The following is a 16,087-nucleotide window of genomic DNA, read 5'->3' as shown; positions in this document are numbered from 1 at the left end:
AACAGCTGACAATTTCCTGACAAGGCTGAGAAATGAAGCCAGCAAGTGTAAATTTAAGGAAATGGAGGAAAGGCTTGTGGACCAGCTGATATGGGGGTCAGCGCATGTAGAGGTACAAATAGCCCTGATAGGAAAAGAAAAGCTCAGAATAACAGAGGCTATAGATACTGCGAGTGCTCATGAAGCCATGAAGCAGCAAATGAAAACACTGATTTCTCAAACGGCTGACATGCGGACGGCTTCTGAGACGGACAACAGAATGGAGCAGATGAAAGACACCATGACATGCACCTACATGAGGCCATGGAGCGTACCAGAAAGGCTGGCATCAAGTTAAATTCAGTTAAGTGCATAGTTAAAGTCAAGGAATGCCAATTCTTCGGTTTGATTTATACACCAGAGGGAGTCAAGCCAAGTCCAGAGAAGATTGCGGCAATTGCTGAAATGAAACCACCCAAAGATAAGAAAGAGCTGAGGAGTTACCTCGGCTTGGTCCAATACATGAGTTCTTTCATCCCACACATGTCGGAACATACAACAAATCTCAGAGAGCTATTGAAAGAAGACGCCGAATACCAGTGGTCTGAATCACACAAAAGGAATTTCAAACAACTTAAAGAGCTATTGTGCAAAGAAACAAGCCTGTCATATTATGACAGAAGAAAACCAGTCACTCTGCAAGTAGACGCTTCTACCAGAGGACTAGGGGCAGCTCTGGTGCGGGAAGGAAAGACGATAGCTTTCGCATCAAAGGCCTTGATGTCAGCCGAGATGAGATACGTCAACATAGAAAGAGAACTATTAGCAGTAGTGTACGGATGCGAGAAATTCCATACATACCTGTATGGCAGGCGATTTACAATAGAGAGTGACCATCGTCCACTAGAACAGATCTATAAGAAGAACCTGTGCAAAGCGCCTGCAAGACTGCAAAGACTACTTCTAAGGATCCAAAGCTATGACTTCACGCTTAAATATAAGCCAGGAAAGGAAATGGTGCTAGCAGATGCGTTGTCTCGATTGTCACCATATAAGAAACATGAGGTGGAGGGCCTAACAGTAAAAATCCACCACCTAGTGAATGTTACCCCTACAAAGCTCAGTCAAATCAGAGATGAGACTAGCAAAGATGAGGAATTGCAACTACTCACACAACAAGTAATACAGGGGTGGCCAGAGAGAATCCAGCAGGTACAGGCGACAATTCGTCAATACTGGACGATTAAAGACGATATTGCAGTAGAAGACGGTATTCTCCTTGCTGGATCAAGGATCATCATGCCAAAGACGATGCAGACACAACTTCTCCATCTGATACATGAAGGCCACATGGGAATGGAGAAATGCAAGCTGAGAGCCAGATCAGCTGTATACTGGATAGGCATGTACAAAAATATCGAACAGATGGTCTTTGCATGTGGTATATGCCAGAAATACAGAAATGCACAACAGAAAGAGGAGATGATACCTAGTGAAATACCGTCAAGACCATGGCACACTGTTGGGGCAGATCTCTTCATGCGCAATCAAGAATGGTATCTCATAGTGGCAGATTACTATTCCAAGTTTCCTTTTGTGAGAAGGATGAAAGACTTGAGAGCCACAACTACCACCAGGATTGCAAAGAGCTTGTTTGCTGAACAAGGAATCCCGGAAAAGGTAATCTGCAACAATGGAACCCAGTTCACATCGAGTGAATTCAGAGCTCTGGCAGAAAAGTACGGGTTCAAAATAGTAACCTCATCCCCACATTTCCCAAGGGGACACGGGTTCATCGAAAGACAGATCCAGACTGTCAAGAGAACTCTCAGCAAAAGTAGTGAGATGGGGGAAGACCAAGACCTTGCCCTCCTATCACTCAGATCAACACCACTGAAAGCAGACATGAAATCACCTGTGGAATTGCTGAATGGGAGGAAGTTTAAGACTACACTACCAGCAAAAATACATCCTCCCCAGGACCAGGAGGACTTCAGACAAAAGCTGGCAGAAGCACAAATCGTAGGAAGCAAACATTACGATAAACATGCAAAGACGCTACCAGAATTGTTGAATGGACAATCAGTGCAGGTGCAAGACCCGGTGTTGAAAACCTGGAATCCAGCCAAGGTCGTTGGAAAAGCTGATACTCCAAGATCCTACTTCGTCGAGACTGAACCTGGTAACCAATACAGACGGAACAGACTCCACATCAGACCTTCACCTGAACTGGATAAGCAGCAGACAACACCAGCTACCACAAGCAGTACAACACCAGAAACAAGCGCTACATCAGACCTTCACCTGAACTGGATAAGCAGCAGACAACATCAGCAACATTGACAACGCCAGCTACCACAAGCAGTACAACACCAGAAACAAGCGCTACAAATCAAACAACCACGAGCATGCACACTCCAACTCCAAAAGCGACAGCAACAACAACAACGAGAGTGGAACGCACCAAAACACCGCAGAGAGGAATGGTCACCACCAAATCCACAAGATGGAGGGACAACATCCAACCACCTGAGCGATATCGCGAATAAAAAAAAAACTCATGATTCTTTGTAGTTGATAATAATAGTTTAGATATGATATTTGTTAATTTAAATTGTTAAATTTCATGTTTTCGTTTTTTGAGAAAGAGGGATGTTACATTGTTATAGCATCACATCGTTAAATGGAACTACTTTGGTGTAGTTTTATTGCTATGTGGCACACTGTGCACAGGCAGTGCACAGTGCAGCATCGGACATCTTGTATCACTCCGCACCATGCGGCAGCACAGAAACAAAGCAGGAATACAGCAAAGTAAAAGCAGTAACTAAAATGAGCTTAAAGTGTCTGTATTATTTATAGTATAAGAACACAAGGAGAAACAACATCTTTACATTTATTGCTTGATTGTAATTATATTCTATACCTACTATACTTCAAAAAAGTGGGTCCCTGGCAGTGGCCTGATGTTGTGCAATTGCCTGTTCCTGCCTGTCGGCCATTGCATCATTCCCCCCAGCTTCGAGCAGGAGTCCAATTTCAAATACAATGATGAGGCCCAGGGGGTTAAAATCGCCCGTTCTCTCCCTAAACTTGTTGCTCACCATGCCCCTCTCCCCTTCCCTCCCCCCACCCCCATGTTAATATCAGGGCTTAGATTTCATGGCCCAGAAATTCGGGTCTCCACGGGTGAGTACACACGGGGTACTCACCCGTAGGCCCAATGGAAGTGCCGGTTTCCTGCATGCACTGCGCATGCGCGGGAAACCGGCACTTCCGTTCCCCTGAACGAAGGGGTTCAGAGGTCGAACGCTTGCGCAGGAGGGGCTGCACGTGCGCATTGAACTTCGTTTTTTTTTACAGGTTTTCCCGGGAGGGTAAGTCTGCAGAAGTTAGAAATGTAAAAAGCAGGCGTAAGGCCTGCTTTTTACAAGGTAAGTGGTGAATTAATTAAAATTAAAACATTTTTTCCACAGGTTTATTATTTTTAAATACTTTAAAGCAAGGTAAGTTTATTTTTAGCCCCATTAGAAAATAAAATTATTTTTTTCAAAAATTTAAATTATTGATTAAAATAGTCATTTCATGTAATTTATAGTTTATTTAAAAAATGTGATATTTTAAAAAAATTATTTGAAGATTTAGTGCTGTTTTGGGGCTGTAGTATTTATAAGTCTTGACAGCACTTCCTGTCAGACATATGAATGGAGCATTCCCTGCTCCGATTGGCTCCCAATGGCCCACGTGATCCCAGGTGATGCATCAAACTAACTGCGCCCCTGGGATATGCAAGCACTGCGCGCCAGCAGCTGGACCAGGCCCCGGATCGGATTTCCACGGGGGCCCATAGCTCAACGGCCGGCGTGCAAGGTAAGTGCAGATCGGGGGCTTGCACCCGCGGGAAGCCCCCGACCCGAATTTCTGGGCCCATATATGTGTAAGTTACATTGAAAAAATGAAAGGGAATTTGAGTTTCTTTTGAACCAGTAAACATATCTCACCAATAGTACAGCGGCTTGCTGGTGGCAGTCATGGGCTAGAGAATTGGGTCTCTGCCCTCGGTGCTCAAATCAATGTGCACGGCATCTGGAGGCTAAAGAAGGCTGCGTGCAAGCATGCTACAACCGCCTGTAAGTGAAATATTTATCTAAATCAGGTCCCATGCTGAATTTCATGGTTTTGGGTGAGACTGCACCTTCCTGAGTGTACATCGACAATACAAAATGGTGCATGACAGCTAAATGGACCTAGCCTGCTTTGAAATTGTTGTTAAAGCAGTTCAGTGAACATTGTGGCTGGGAGCATTTACCTACTTATGCATTGAACATCTTGCATATTGCGTTTTCCCTGTGTGATTCTGCTTTTTTAATGCCTTCAGTTTGCTAGCTAAAACTTAGCTGCATTCTTTGCAATTGCTGCTGCACTACAAAAGTTGCTGCTATCAATGAAAGAAGGATGGGAATCATTTTGCAAGAATTGGTTGAAGAGGATCAATTCAGGAGGGGACATCAACAACACCTCGGGCAGTATATTCACTCCTAACATTACCCAAAGACCTGTTTACAAACCATGTAACTTCTACCTGGGCATGTCAGAGGAAACCCATCTGCTTTGGTTTTGTTTCACAGTAAATGGAGTGACCGAGCAGTGCCAGATGGTGCAGATTGCAGCTGTTCCTTCTAAATCCAGTAGCGATAGGCTCCTGTAAATGGCTGCCCAAGGTCTCAATGGCAGCAGTTGCAATGTTTGGGCTCGAATCCTCTCTTCTTTGAGGCTCCTGTGCAGATGATAGTGAAGCTGCTACTCACTCCATGGTACACTTCATTCCAGTAAATGCCTCCTGCAACGCTGCGATATGCTCAGAGATGTATTGCTTCACAGTCTCTGCCAGCTGCTCATGGCACTCAAACATAGAAACATAGAAGATAGGAGCAGGAGTAGGCCATTCGGCCCCTCGAGCCTGCTCCGCCATTTAATGAGATCATGGCTGATCATCCAAATTCAGTACCCTGTCCCTGCTTTCTCCCCATATCCCTTGATCCCTTTAGCCTTAAGAAATATATCTAACTCTTTCTTGAATATATTTAATGAATTGGCCTCAACTGCCTTCTGTGGTAGAGAATTCCACAGGTTCACCACTCTCTGGTTGAAGAAATTCCTCCTCATCTCAGTACTAAATGGCTTACCCCTTAATCTTAGCCTGTGACCTCTGGTTCTGGACTCTCCCGCCATCGGGAACATCCTTCCTGCATCTAGTCTGCCTAGTCCTGTTAGAATTTTATAAGTTTCAATGACATCCCCTCTCATTCTTCTAAACTCTAGCGAATATAAGCCTAATCGACCCAATCTCTCCTCATACGTCATTCCTGCCATCCCAGGTATCAGTCTGGTGAATCTTCGCTGCACTCCCTCCATGGCAAGAACATCCTTCCTCAGATAAGGCGGTGGCAAAGGTCTTCTGCTTCTGCATTAACTCCTGTCTTTAGGCAGACCTGGTAGGATAGCAGTTCCTTGCCCATATAGCAGACATACATTCAGGAAAATCCAGTTCATAATCGTTACAACTATATTTTAAAGAATTTTTTTAATTCCCTGTGGGATTTCTTTTTTTTAAAGTCCCCTTAAGTTAGTTAAAGTATATGAAGAATTCTTGAAGTATAATTATTGTTGTTTCTGTGGTGATTCTAGTCCTGCCAGTATAATCCCTTTTGGCAACAAACCTCACTCAGTTGCTTGCTGACATGGATTCCTCTTCCACAACTTCCAACAACAACTTTAACATAGCAAAACGTCCCAAGGCACTTCACAGGAGCTTTAGCAGACAAAATTTGAAATTGAGCGCATAAGGAGATATTAGGATAGGTCAAAGAGGTAAGGTTTAAGGAGAGTTTTATAGGAGGAGAGAGATATAGCGAGGCGGAGAGGTTTATGGAGGGGATTCTAGAGCTTAGGCCCTAGAGAGCTGAAGGCACAGCTGCCAATGGAAGGACAAAGGGAATCAGAGATGCACAGGAGGCCAGAATTGGAGAAATGGTGCATTCTTGGAGGGTTGCAGGTCTGGAGGAGGTTACAGAGATAGGGAGGGGCGAGGTCATGGAGGGATTTGAACACAGGATGAGAATTTTAAAATTGAGGCATTGCTGGACCTGACGCCAATGTAGGTCAGCGAGCACAGGGGTGATGGGTGATTGGGGCCCAGGAAACTATTGGAATAGTCATGTCTGGAGGTAACAAAAGCATGGATGAAGGTTTCAGCAGCAGATGGGCTAAGGCAGGGCAGAAATGGGTGAAATTATGGAGGTGAATGAAGGCGGTCTTGGTGACTGAGGGGATATGGGGTAGGGAGCTCAGCTCAGGGTCAAATGGGATGCCACCTTGTGAATAGTCTGGTTCCGACTCAGACAGTGGCCAGTGAGGGGGATGAAATCAGCAGATGTGGAATGGAGTTTGTGGCAGTGACCAAAGACAATCAGGGTTAAAGGCATTCACTTGGAGATCATTCTGTTACTTTTTCATGCAGCCATTTCCCCATCTTGCATCAAATCATTCTGCACCTATCCAGAATGAGTGACAAAATCATCTCACTGACAGCAAATCTGACAACCTGTGTGCAATGCAACCTAGGTTTCAGAAGGCATTCTTTAATGGGAGTGAGGTGGCATTCACTGCCAAAACTATATCCATCCACCGGCCTAGATCAAGCCAATAAGGGCCTCTTCCCTTTGGGGCCATAAAGCTGGGACCTCCTTTTCTGAATTAGACACAGTAACATCTAAGATGAAGTTTCTCTACATTTGTTATACCCGGCACCTGAAGAAGCACCAGCCTTAGACATCACAGGAGCTATATTGTTACAGGCACAAAATGGCTACCTTGAATCTCCCTGTCAGAGACAAACTGCTTGTAGCAGGCAGTAATAGCACCTGAAGCCCATCATGAAGATGCACTGAGGAAATAGAGCTGGTTTTCGACAGTATAATACCGGCAGGTTAAAGAACACTACTGACGGTAAATCCACTGCTGAGGAAATTCCTGCCCTAAGCGTTGGTCAAAAAACAGTTAAAAACGAAGGAAAACAAGCGAAGACATGAACAAAAGAAAATGTGTAGAAATTGAGATTTTCTTTACTATTCCTTATAATCTTTATAAACTGTGTATAATTTACCCTTTCATAGACTATGATTTCAATGATTAACAAACTGGAGAATAAAAGTGATAATTCAACTTTAATACAACAATAAATGGAGCATAAGCAGGCTTCTATTAATGACAAGGCACACAATAAGTGAACTTTCAACCTGACAGCAGAAATTGCAAGATCCAGAGCATTCTCCATAGAACTGCATAGTGACGCAGAGCAGAATACATGTGCACGCAAACTATATTCATTAATTGCAAGATATAAACATTCTTCATAGAATTGTATTTGTGCACATTGAACCTTAATAAAAAAATATCCAAAGACAAACAGGCCTGCATCAATGGCTCAGAACAGAATACATGCACTGTCAAAGTACATACATTAGCAGCAAGATAAAAAAAACATGCCCCATAAAACTAATAGTGGACATTGAACCTTATTACAAAAATGGCCAAAGACAAACAGGCCTTTGTTCAGTAACTCAGGGCAGAAAAAGTGCACAGTCAACTATCATGCAGTTATGACAATGAAAAAGGCAGCCTCCAAGAATAGGAGCAAGCAAAGTAAGTGCACTTTGTACATGATCAATGGCCAGATGCAACCAGTCACATTATTCTTTCGAGACACCGCACAGACCCGGGTGACTTTCTGACAAATATTCTACTGGCTGCATCTGACAGTATCCACAGTACCAGCAAGGTGGGAAATGGTGGGCTCGATACTTGACAGAAGGATCTTGGAGCTGAGGTGTCTCTCGACTCATGACAGGTCACTCCTGTCATGTAGCTGCTGCTGGCTGTATCTCTGGTGGGAGCTCCTGTGCAGCCTAGTATTGCCTGCTATGTTGCACTGCTGTGATGGTCTGAGGGCGAAGGCTGGAGCTCTGGCAAGTGCTGCTGAACTGAGAGTTGGCAACATCGGGCCCTTGGAGTGCAATGGCCATCCTTCTACTTGGCCCTGGATCTGTGGCCCCAGACACTGGCTGGATGGCTGGTGTGATGGTGGCCACCAAATCCTGGAAACCCTGAGTCACTGCATTAGTCAGACACTGGAAGGCATGATTGAAAGTGCCTTCCAATCTGTTCCACAATGCTGCCAAAGCTGCTGTCTGAGCTTCCATGGAGTTGGAAGCCCTGACTGGTTCCTGTCTGCCTCCTATCTGAGGATCTGCAGCTGCCACTTGCTATTTCTGTACATAAAGAGCAAACATGTTCTCCATGATGTTACTACTTATCAAAGCTGTGGGCACTATAAACAACCCTGTGAGTTGCTGCAAATCACAGGTGATGATCCCCAGAACATTCACGTATCTTTCTTCTTCCTGGAACATGCGTCTCTTAAATTGAGAACCCACAAGTTCTGGGTCCCATGACTCTTCAATCCTTGGCCGCCTTCTACTCTGCCTCTGTGAAGAAATGGCCAAATACTTTCCCCACTTCCACTCCATTATTTGTCCCCAAACTTTCAGACTCAGCTGGTAAGCTTACCTGGCTCCACCTAACTGTCTGTCCCTGGGAGCCTGTCTCTGCATAGATGCAGGAACAGGTGAGCCAGGTGACATTTCTGTTGCATCAGAGGTGCTTTGAGCTGGCTAAGAGAGTATATTCTTAGATGAGGTCAGAAGAATAGTGCCCTGGTCTTATGCTTCCTCCTCATGGAGACCTACAGGGATGTGGAGACCCAGGCTCTCTGCCTCTTCCTCCTGGTGCTTCTCCTCCTCAGTTAGCTGTTGTAGCTTTGCTGGAGTTGTCGGATGAAAAGGTATAAGGTTAGAATGTTTGAGCATATCTCCCTCGGCATGCTGTCTCCATTTAAAGGGGATGGAAGGCTGGGTCCATGTAATGCTGTGATCGGGTTTACAAGATTTTTGCGTACTCAGTGGGCATCTGATGCCTTGACTGTGCCATCACTACTTGCTTGATCTCAACAAAGGGCAGCACGGTGGCATAGTGGTTAGCACTGCTGCCTCACAGCGCCAGGGACCCGGGTTCAAATCTGGCTTTGGGCAACTGTCTGTGTGGAGTTTGCACATTCTCCCCGTGTTTGCGTGGGTTTTCTCCGGGTGCTCCGGTTTCCTCCCACAGCCCAAAGATGTGCGGGTTAGGTTGATTGGCCATGATAAAAAAAAAATTAAAAATTGGCCCTTAGTGTTAGGGGGGGATTAAATACGTGGGGTTACGGGGATAGGGCTTGGGTGGGATGGCTGTCGGTGTAGGGACCGGGTGCTAGGGTTTGGATGATCAGCCACGATCTCGTTGAATGGCGGAGCAGGCTCGAAGGGCCGAATGGCCTACTCCTGCTCCTATCTTCTATGTTTCTATGTTTCTAACGAGCTTGGCACATATTCAGGCCATAGTTACAGTTGGCTCAAGTACAAAGCAGTTCTCTCCCTACACTACCACCCCATAGTTCATGATCTCTTCTGACTTTCAACCCCGTCTGAGGTAGTCAGATGGTGATTACTTTCTCTATAGTGTGAATGTGTATGGTTTATGTGATACTTAATATGATGCATTATATGTAACTGCTAGGATACTAAAAATCCATTTGTTAGTACAGACACCCTAGTGTATAAAATTGGAATACTGCTACCAAAGTATAGTTTCAAATAATTGTCTTTTTTCTGCTTTCAGAACATCCACTTTGAAATTCCATTAATTTCTTAATTTATTATAAAAAATGAAGAATATAATCTGTATAATCATACTAATCTATATTTTCTGTACCAGTTCTTTGTAATCACAGATTAAGAAAGCACAGGTGTAAAGAATTTGAATGTAAACTGTAATAATCCTAATGCTGATTTCTATTCGAATATTTTAAGCCACCCTCCACACATCTTGAACGTGGTTTTACATAGGTGAATCTTCTTCATCAAAAGTTGCCAGTATCTGAAAAATCAATTGACTGCAGCTCCATGTAAAATATAAATTGATAGATATGGAAAAGAATATACCTGCAAAGTCTGTTCCTGGTTAAAAAAGTATTAATAAGTTAGATTCTACGATTTCAATACTTTGAACACGTCATCTGCAGTTTTTACCCTTACTCCCTTCGAACTCCTCAGGGACATGGATACTTACTGATCAGATATCCAAGCTATAAGCAAAAGTCAATGAACTAGAACAGTTACCATAAGACTGCATTTCATTGTAAGAGAACAGATAATAGACATGGCCAGCGCATAGCTATTCTTCTCAATCAATTAACTGCAAAAGCATTAAGGGAGTGGAATCCATTGAATGATCAAATTACCACAGTAAAATTCATCACCAGCCATTGGAAAACTTGCATTAGCAGAATGTTATGCTCCACCAAGTAATAGTTTTGAGCAAGAGAAACAACATTTTTATGACAAGCTGCCTGATGATTTATACATAGCAACACATCAAATCATGACAAACTTATGGTCACTGGAGATCTGAATTGAAAAACTGGGACAGAAAGCATGACATTTGAAGAAGGAACTGATGCATACAACATTGGTAAGATAAGTGAAAACAGTAAGAGCTTTTTTCTGCTGGAAATTTATAATTGGTGAACCTATTTTGCACACAAAGATATCCAGATTATCATGCCTAGGTTTCCAGAAAGTGTAACCAGAAATCAGATTGAGTATCGGAGCTAAGTGGTGTAAATCTCTATAAGACGTCTGATCATATAAAGGATCAGACATTAGAAGTGACCACTATCTGGTAATAACTAAGACCAATATAAAGAAAAGAAACTAATTCAAGTGCTCTTGACTGCCATATGATTTCAACAGATTGAAAGATCCACTTATAAGTGAACAGTTCCAGCAACATCTCCAGGAAAACAGAGATTGAGAAGTGGAACCAATTTAAAGCCTTGATGGAAAAACAGTTCTTTGCTACAGGGGGGACACTTAAAGAGTAGTGATAAGCCAATAGGAATGGAACCTAATTGAAGAACGAAAAAGGATTAAGAATTGAGGTTAGTAAAGGAACGCTTTATAGATCTCTAAATGATGCTGAGGGGAATAAGGGTAAAAATTGTATAAAAGTGTGAAAAAAGATGAGGAGCAGAGAGCAGCTGCCCAGAATTCTATCAAGACTATAAAAGTTAATGAAACAACTTATTACACAATCAATGTCCAGAAATCAGTGTCCGTGAAAAGTAAACAAGTTCTCAATGCAGAGGGCAAAACAATTCCAAGAAGTACTTAACCACCCTGATTCAAGGTCACCACCTCATTTAAGAGCAAAAGGCAAGACTAGAACTACTGGAAGATGTGTTGCAAATCAGAATAAAGGTGATGTTAGGGATATTTAATGGCCTGTATTTTTCAATCCCTACGGATGTGTACGAGGTGTGTACGCACCGGTAGGGGCCTCGCAAGTGCCGGTTTCAGGCATGCGAAGCGCATGCACTGAAAACTGGCACTTCCGATCTGTCAAGAATTCTCTTGACAGATCACACACCTGCCCTGGAGAAGGGCCTCTGCGGGGGGAGAGTTCCGCTTTCTGTAGAACCTCTGCCCACTGAAAACCTTTAAAAATCTTACGCCTGGTAAAAGCAGGTGTAAGGCCTGCTTTTACCAGCATAAGAGTTTTTAAAAAAAGTCACTTATTTATAATTTTAAAAATACTTTTAAAAAAGGAAGTTTATTTTTAGCCCCATAAACAACTTCAATTTTTTTTTCAAAAAATTAAATTTTTGTTTAAAATAATTTAATATAATTTTAACTAAAATTAAATGCATGATTTAAAATAAAAAATTTAGGGGGAAAAATTCAGTTGGTAGCAACACCCGTAAGCGCCTTAAGAGGGCGCTAAGTGGGGCGCAAACCAACTAGCGACCGGGCGCGGCGATATCTGCGCCTCTCGTGAAATTGACCGGACATTTTGCGGTGGCGCTAAACACTACCGCCACGATCTCCTGCGCCAGCAGATCGTGACGTCAGTCGAGTGCGCAGCGCCCCGGTAGCGCCCCGGACAGGAAATTGAGTGGTGCCCCCGTGCCTGAACGCCTGCCGCTAGCAACGACAGGTTGAGGGGAGCATTTTGCAGTCGGGAAGGGACTGGGGGAGCGCGATTTAAAGGCGACCGCTTCCTGCCTTTTTTGTTGGTGACATTTTTGCACCCTGCATTCTGAGAGAGAGAGAGAGAGAGAGACTTCTGGAGAGATTCAACGCTGTGTGAAGGAGTTTTGGGTACTGAGCAGCACTTTACAGGTTCATTTTGATTTGTCCTTCCTTGTATCTATTTAGACGAGACTGTGGGGGCTGCACTCTGAGCTCTTTCCCTGGGTCTCTCCATTGTTCTTTCCAGCAGATTTGATGTACAGGTCTTTCCAGGCCGAGACTCAAGGCTGCAATGAACAGGATGTAGATGGAGACCAAGATAAACCCTCCCCTTTAAGATATAAACAGAAAATGCTGGAGAAACTCAGCAGGTCAAGCAGCATCTGTGAAGAGAGAAACAGAGTTAACGTTTCAGGTCGATGACCATTCATCAGAACTCCCCTTTAAGAATTGGCCGGTGCCAGTGTGTCTGTGTTCCATTGCTGACTGACATCACATGAGCTTCGCCAGCGCCGTGAGTTAGCGCCTCGCTCCTTGGCCTTTGCACCTTAAGACAGATGTGAAGCGCCTGATTTAGCGCTCCAATTACCTCCAGGGGCGATAAAAGCCAAGTTTGCAGTCGGAGGCGATAATTAGCGCCAGGCGCTAATCCTTGCGCCCGGCCGATAATTGCGCCCCAAATGGGGCGATACCGAATTTCTCCCCCTTAATGTTTTTGTGTGTTTTTTGAGTGATCCCCATTCATACTTTTGCCAGATCTGTGCAAAGAGACCTGTCAAAAGTGTGAAGGGGGATTCCCTTCTTTGATTGGTTCCCCATGGCCCACGTGATCCCAGGAGCGCTTGCGAACCGCATGCACCCCTGGGATGCCTGGGCCTCTGCGCACGGGCACCAGGAGAGGCCCAGGATCGGAAGTGTCTGGACCTATGGAGCCAGCAGGTAAGTGCGTAGATTTTTCCCGATCGGAGGCATCTGCACGCATGAAGCCTCCGATCGGAAAATCCGGCCCAATATTGTCGAAATTAGACAGAATGTATTGATCAATCATCAAGTGAAATGTTAAAAGCTGAACTTGCAACAATGCTGAGGTGTATAACAGATATTATACATTCCAGACTAAAAAATGTGATATAGCAATCCTTTTACTTTATGAAAATAAGTGTTAGATAAAAGGAAAAGGTGATCTAGTTGGAATAGAACTGGTGTAAGACAGGGATATATGGGATTCCTCGCTATTTAGAACAGATATAAATTGAATTGTAATTAGGAAAACTGAAATAAGATACAATGGTGATTGTGATCCATAATCTACAGCCCAACTGTGAAGTGAATGTAACAGAATACTGAGTGCAAACTAAAAAAAAGTAGTGGCTTGATCACAGGACTATCAACAACAACAACTTAGAGTCATAGAGTCATAGAGTAATACAGCACGGATAGAGGCCCTTCGGCCCATCGTGTCCGCGCCGGCCATCAAGCCCTGTCTAATCTAATCCCATATTCCAGCATTTGGCCCGTAGCCTTGTATGCTATGGCATTTCAAGTGCACATCCAAAACTTGTATTTATATAGCGCCTTTAATGTAGTAAAACATCCAAGGCGCTGCACAGGAGTATTATAAGTCCAAAAATTTGACACCGAGCCACTTAAGGATAAATTAGGGCAGGTGACCAAAAGTTTGGTCAAAGAGGTAGGTTTTAAGGAGCATCTGAAAGGAGGAAAGAGAGGTAGTGAGGCAGAGAGGTTTAGGGAGGGAATTCCAGAGCTTTGGGCCTAGGCAACAGAAGGATCCAATGGTTGAGCGATTATAATCAGGGATGCTCAAGAGAGCAGAATTAGAGGAGCGCAGATATCGCGGGGGGTTCTGGGGCTGAAGGACATTACAGAGACAGGGAGGGGCAAGGATGAGAATTTTGAAATCGAGGTGCTGCTTAACCGGGAGCCAATGTAGGTCAGCAAACAGGTATTAAAATAAAGGAGCAAATAAGCTTAAAGCAAAATTAAAACCATATAACAGTGATAATGCAGGACGGCTGAGAGAAGTGGATTCTTACCAAAGTACTATAGAAAAGACAATACTACAGAAAATACACCAGACTACTACTGACACACAGAGATCATGATGCTACAGCAGTCCAAGTGGTTCAGATGTTTATTGTGGTGAGAAAAAGATTATGGGGGTTATTTTGGTGAAAGAGTGAAAATAGGCGCTAAGTGGATGCTGTGCTTGTAAGGCACGCCTGTTTGAAAGTCTGATTTTAGCCTGCACTTTTGGGGCTTGTTACATCCGTGTATAATAAGATACAAACTGCGGAGTACGGTACAACAGGTGTTTACTCAACGTGGCTCAGACTGCAACTGATCTGTACAGATTACTACTCAGGGCTATATACAGGTGTGGTCACTGCCGGTACTGCAGTATACATGAGCTGTAAAAGATAGTTCCCCACTTAAAGGTATATACATTACAATTCCTCCCCTTTTAGATTAACAGTACCATAACACTCATTTAACAATTAAATATCAAACTAATTACAATTAACAATTTTAACATGCAACATTAGCTGAAAATAATCTATTTATATATTCAGTCTTTGGGGAGGCTTCCTGATCCTTTCTGGATAGCGCCTTTCCCGAGTGTCTTGCTCTTGGTGCGGAGGCAATTCTGGCCCCCTGTCGTCGGTTGGTTCATCAGCTTCCGTTGCTACTGCTTCTGGGGTAGATGCGACCTGTACGTCGGGTTCATCACCAGGTACGTATGGGCGAGGCATGGGGTTGACTTGTTCCTGTGACTCTAGGATCTGGTCAGCATGGCATCTCACGATGCTCTCCCCAACGTCCACTGTGTACATTAGTGGGCCCTGCCGTGTGCATATCGTTCCTGGCTGCCATTTTTCTGTTCGGTAGTCGCGGGCCAAGACAGGTTGCCCTACATTGAAGCTCCTTGTTGGCTTCTCATGGATGTGCTGGAATTGCTTACTCTCAACATCTCTTCGTACGTTTGGTCTGAGCAAATCCAGGCGAGATCTTAACCTTCGGTTAAAGAGCATCATGGCTGGGGCCTGGTTGGTGACTGCATGTGTCGCATTCCGGTACGCGAACAGGAAATTGTCCACCTTGTGCTGCAGCAGAATGTTGTCATTGTACATAGCCTTTATTGCTTTCTTAAAGGGTTGTACGAACCTCTCAGCCAATCTATTTGTGGCTGGATGATACAGGGCGGATGTGTAATGCCTTACCCCATTCTTTTTCAAGAACCTCCGGAACTCTTCGGACACAAACTGTGGTCCGTTGTCGGAGCAAATCTGTTCTGGCAAGCCATTCCTGGCAAAAATGGTCCGTAGGACTGCAATTGTTTTCTCCGTGGTGGTGGAGGACATTTTGATGACCTCAGGCCATTTCGAGTGCGCATCCACGGCTATTAAAAACATTGAGTCCATGAATGGACCAGCAAAATCAATATGCACCTGTTGACATGGAGATGAGGGCCACTCCCATGGGTGTGGAGGAGCCTGTGGTGGTGCATTTTGGACTTTCTGGCATCCTGAGCAGCTCTTGGTCAGGTCCTCGATTTGTTTATCGATTCCCGGCCACCACACATAAGCCCTGACTAGGCTTTTCATTTTTACCCCTCCCAGATGACCCTCATGAAGCTCATTAAGCAATCTATCCCTTAACTTGGGTGGAATTACCACTCGGGATCCACACATCAATGTCCCCCGGCACACTGACAGCTGTTCTCTCCTTGTTGAGAATGCTGGCAACAGAGAGTCGCCATGTGCTGGCCATCCTTTCACCGTCAAATCATATACCTGAGACAGTGTCGGGTCATTTCGGGTTTCCTTTTCGATACAAGTGTTAGTTACCGGTAGATATTCAACTATAGTCGAATGGAATATTTCGACAGGATCCACTGCTGGTGC

General features: G+C 44.2%; 1 pseudogene; it reads right to left on the bottom strand.

Moving 5' to 3' along the window:
- Positions 1-7,946: 7,946 nt before the first annotated feature.
- On the bottom strand, positions 7,947-8,906 carry LOC147114996 (uncharacterized; annotated as a pseudogene).
- Between the last annotated feature and the right edge of the window lie 7,181 nt (positions 8,907-16,087).

The sequence above is a fragment of the Somniosus microcephalus genome, chromosome 7 (assembly GCF_052327205.1).
Source record: "Somniosus microcephalus isolate GS21.2 chromosome 7, FLI_Smic_1.0, whole genome shotgun sequence".
NCBI classification, from domain to species: Eukaryota; Metazoa; Chordata; class Chondrichthyes; order Squaliformes; family Somniosidae; genus Somniosus; species Somniosus microcephalus.
Note: the sequence above shows the minus strand (reverse complement) of the source record. Positions and strands in the feature narration are given on the sequence as shown.